Consider the following 5,361-nt stretch of genomic DNA (forward strand, 5'->3'; position numbering starts at 1 on the left):
AACGAGTTAAATAATATCACTGACATATGTTCCTTTGATATTTTTATGAGAAGTATGTTATTACATTTTAGAAAATTATATATTAGGAACACTCTCTTAGGTGCCACACATTAAAATGAGAACAAGTTAGAGGCTGTGAGTGAAAATGAAGAACAACCATCATTATGCCTAAGATGATGATGGAAGTGGTGATGGTGTTTGCACCTAAGGGGGAGAAAGAGATAAACTAAAATGATAATTGTTATAGATTTAAAGCATATGTTCCAGGTTGGGAAAAAAAGTAATGTATGTCTCTCATTAAAAAAGTTAAATGGGGCCAGGCACAGTGGCTCATGCCTGTAATCCCAGTACTTCGGGAGGCAGAGGCAAGTGGATCATCTGAGGTCAGGAGTTCGAGACCAGCCAGGCCAACATGGTGAAACCCCATCTCTACAAAAAATTCAGAAAATTAGCCAGGCATGGTGGCAGGCACCTGTGATTCAAGCTGCTCCAGAGGTTGAGGCAGGAGAATTGCTTGAACCCAGGAGGCAGAGGTTGCAGTGAGCCGAGGTCTTGCCATTGTACTCTAGCCGGGGCAACAAGAGTGAAACTCCATCTCAAAAAAAAAAAAAAAAAAAAAAGATACCATTTTTATCATGTACATCGTTGCAACATTTCATAGCTATCACTGCTATAAATCTTATTTTACATTTAATCTTAAAATTTTTGTGGTGCAGCTTGTCTCAAAAATCTTTTATTTTATTTATTTATTTTTTTTTTGACATGGGTCACTTACTTTAATAACAATACATATACCATGTTATCACCATGGAATGTAAATTTAGATTAGACAAGAGAATTTCACAAGTGTAATAGCCTTCTGTAATACATAAAAGTTTGGGTATACTGTCTGGCCAAACCAGCTTGCTCATAAGTCATTAATCAAATCCATTACAGGTAATTTGTTCAGTTCAATGTTTACAATTCTTATGGAAAAAATAAGCAACACACACGTTTAAAAAGTGTTCACTTACCTTTCCATGAGTGCTTAAAATACGTATTTCTATTTCAAGATGACATTTAAAAATTTTATCAGCAGCAAAAATATAATTTGCAATTACAAAAAACGAAACTAGAATCCTTAAGTTATTCTCATGTTTACAATTGTGATTCTTTAATAAATATTACTATTATGCAGTTCTATTGTAAGCTTTCTGGATTTGGTTTAAACACATGCACATATATTGTCAACTGTGGGAAGCTTTACAAATTATATTCCATGCACTTTTTGGACAGAGTTCTAACAGAGCCAGACAGTCCATAAAATAGGTAGAAAAAAGTTGAATTAACTGGGGCAAATAGGACTCTTATACAACATCCAAAATACGAGATTCTGCAGCAAACTGGGAGTACCTTCAGGACTGGCCTGTTATCTTCTTTAGAACTAAGTTCATCTTAAAAATTTAAGAAGGTGGACATTTCAACACTATCAAGTACATTTAGGTGACAGGTTTAAGTTAACTTGACTTCCTTGAATGACCTAGTTAGTAAACTAGTCACTAGTAATTCGGTCACCAGGCACATCAAGCCTGTAAGAAAGGAAGCCAGTATTCAAAATGCCGTGTTACCATCTAAATCCATACAAATTAGTTTATTTTCAACAATAATAGGTAACTTCAATAATGAGACATCTAACTAAAGCAAGTTCCTCCAACAAGACCAAGACAGCATCTCTTCTTCTAAGGCTTAGGTTTTGCCCAGAATTCCCGATACATGGAAATGCCCATACCAATAGTCATTGCTCCTACAACAAAGCCTTGGGCTGCCACACGCATGTGGATCAGATGAAGGGACATTTTAGTATTTCCCCTCCTCTTCAGTTTGTATAATCCATATGCAACAATTGCTGCAAAACCTGCCATTCCAATGGGTACGAATGGTGCCTTTTTAGCTTTTCGAATTAGTTTGGATCCCTGATCTTCCTCATATGAAGGAAGGGAAACACCTGTGTCTGTTGACATAGTGACTGCTTGAAGAATCACCCTGAGAGAGAATTTCTGAGGTTCTAGAGTGAGAAAACCTCTCACACGCCAACCGGCTTCCGATCCCTGCAGTAGTCTCAAAAATCTTTTAATAAATGTAGGAAGAATAATGACATCTGCATATGGGTGAGCAAACTAATGCACTGATAGAAGAGGATCCTCCCACCCACACAAAGGAAAATCCTGTTTTTTTAAAAAAAGATAATGCTGTCTTTAAGTCAACAAGTTCATGATGAAAACAAAAGTCTTTGCAATTACTTTGCTCAATGGAAAGTTATTAAATTGCTAGGTATCTTTTTTAAGCCACAACTGGAGTTAATATTGTAACCATTGAAATCGATTCTGTGAAATAAATTCCTAGCTCTCTCTTTAATGCAAGATAACAGATATATGCACCAAAATCTAATGATGCCTAATCTCCATCAGGGGTAACAGACTGAATTTAATGCAAAAGATTTTACTACATCATTAGCCTGTCCACTTTGCAAAGTGTTTAATAGCAGAGATTTTTCCATAGAGTGATTACAGCTGTGTTTCAGATTTATATTTCTGTTTCTGCATAGTTAACTATCAAAATTGCTTTTAATTTAATGACCTGCCAATGCTTAGATATTACATTTGTTCTTCTTCTAGAAGTAGGGTACATCTACATAGACTCATTTTTTTTTTTTATTTTAATGGTTCATTCTTTATAAAAAGATTTTTGCAAACATTTGCCTGAAGATGTGCTTGATTAGACTACTTTAAAATTCTTATTCTGCAAAGACTTTGTGTGTGTGTGTGTGGCAATCTTGCCACTTCTTCCTATTGCACAACTCTTGAAGTACCAGCTTTACATTTTAAAAGAGCCAAATGTGATATGATCAACCAGGACATTTTGATATAAATGTCTAATAATTTTCTTCTGTTTATCTAGTTTAGACCAGAGTCTAAAGATTTCATTTTATGACTAATCTCACAGATAATTTTATGCATTTAGGAAGATACCGCCCTATTTTGTGAGACCTTTTTCCCTTATCTGCTATTTCAGACATTTGGCAAAGGTAGACGTTGACTGACTGACAATTAAAACTGTGAAAAGAAAATGTCATTGATGAAAGCACGATTCCTTCTAAAGAATCAAGAGTGAATAAGAGACATCTAGGAGACAATTGTTATCAGATGCATTTCTGGAAATTTTTCCAGTTACAAGAAAAGCTGTCAGGGGAAACCATATTTATTTCTTCACATTTAAATTTCAGAACAATCCTGAGACGTTTTTTGCATTTTGTAAAACATCAAGCATTAATTCATCCTGCCCTCTCATCATTCTGAATAATTAACATTGATAAAATAGAAAGGAATGATATATTATTGGAATTTCTTGTCCTTTTTTAATTTTCAGTTTTGTTTTTAGAATTCATACTACAAATATCAGCATTTATGATTGTATAAAAGTTGAATAATACTGCAACTATTTAGGATGATTCCAATATAATCGGAAATACATAAAAATCAAAATTTCAAGGTTAAACCTAAAGATCTCACCCTATACCACATTTGAATTTTAAAAACATATTCAACAGGACTTTTTTTTCCCAAAATCTATCTCCTTTTAAATTCTGTCCATTGTTTCTGATTCTGGTCTCTAATTTATCATCTATATAAGTATCAGACTTTTGAAAGTCAGTGTTTGCTCAGTTTATAGCATCTTTTAAAGAAAGTTGCATTCACCTATATATTTACTAAGGTTATCTATATGACCATATCCTGAAGCTTTAAATATTTACACACCTCATCACTAGGCAATCAGTTCATAAACTGAACTGTTAACTTTGGTGTGGTCTTGTACCAAAAGATGAGTTGGGTAGATGAAATTCCCACTTTTGGATACTTGAATTGTGAATTATAAAGTAACTGAAGTAGTTGGTAATAGGAATAAGCACGAAGGTATCTACAGCAAAGGTGGAACTTGGCTCGGATATCGTAACAGATCTGCCTGAGTGGTCAGAAACTTGAATTTAGAGAAATACATGTACAGAATAGAGGTCAGTAAAGCTGGTAGACAGTGAAAGAGGAAGCAACAAGGCATCTAGAGGAAACAACAACAAGAAAGCCAAGGGAATAGTGATCATAACACTGGTAAAGCATAGATTGAAGCGCAATGAAATCACGTTTCAGTTTCTGGATTTAGTTTGCATTTCAATGATGCTCAATGGTATATTAGTATATTTTCTTAGATTATTTCCATGTGATTCCATACTGATTGTTGTAACAACCACCATCCCTATTTTCATCTACTTATGAAAAGCTCTCTTTCTTTGTTTTTGTTTTTTATTTGTATGTATGTATGTATGTATGTATTTAGACAGAGTTTTGCTCTTGTTGCCCAGGCTGGAGTGCAATGGCATGATCTCGGCTCACTGCAACCTCCACCTTTCAGGTTCAAGGGATTCACCTGCCTCAGACTCCTGAGTAAGTGGGATAACAGGGTCCACCACCAGGCTCCGGCTAATTTATTTATTTTTAGTAGATACGGGGTTTCACCATGTTGGCCAGGCTGGCCTCAAACTCTTGACCTCAGGCGATCCACCCGCCTCGGACTCCCAAAGTGCTGGGATTACAGGTATGAGCCACTATGCCCAGCCAGAAGACTCTCTTTTTAATCACAAAGACCTAACTGAAACAACTTGGGTGAGCATAATATTAGACACCAGCTTTTATATCTCTGTGGATTTTCTCTACATATACTGTTTTACTGCTTCCTACTACTCTAATCATTCAGAACAGTTTGATATTCATTGAACTGATCTCCCATGGAGAATGTTTGAAAATATCAATGAAAGAATTGTAACAACCTCATTAAGACATGGCATTTCATATAACACACCACAGACCTTTTTGTTCCCTGAAGACTGAACTTTTGCTTGCAGTTGTGATACAAAACTAAAGGGCATTTTCAAAAGCAAAAGAAAAGTAAAATTATTTTGAAGATATGGGGTAGAGAATGATAAAGTAAATCACAAACTAGACCAAAAAAGTCCAGTTGTTGAACAAATAATAATCAAGTATATTCATTATTATTTCTGGACAAGATGGAGTAATGGAGATCCAATTTTTCTTCCCACCTCAAATAATAAAAATATTGAACAAATGTATTAACCAGCGGATTTCCGACATGAGATATCGGGCACCAGAGGACAGTAATACTGACAAAGGGAAAACAAATGAGTCATATAATTGACCCTGGTAGCAGCACAGGCAGCATGTAGGGTCTCCTTGAGATGAGGAGACAGAGTTTGGACCAAGTACAGAGAGTCCAAGGCAGCTCAAAGTCCCAGAGTAGTGCATTGAAGAGGGA

At 35.4% G+C, this 5,361-nt stretch overlaps 1 pseudogene; it reads right to left on the reverse strand.

The window, feature by feature from the left end:
- Positions 1–731: 731 nt before the first annotated feature.
- On the reverse strand, positions 732–2,106 carry LOC103242902 (HIG1 domain family member 1A, mitochondrial pseudogene; annotated as a pseudogene).
- Positions 2,107–5,361: the final 3,255 nt, after the last annotated feature.

The sequence above is a fragment of the Chlorocebus sabaeus genome, chromosome 16 (genome assembly GCF_047675955.1).
Source record: "Chlorocebus sabaeus isolate Y175 chromosome 16, mChlSab1.0.hap1, whole genome shotgun sequence".
NCBI classification, from domain to species: domain Eukaryota; kingdom Metazoa; phylum Chordata; class Mammalia; order Primates; family Cercopithecidae; genus Chlorocebus; species Chlorocebus sabaeus.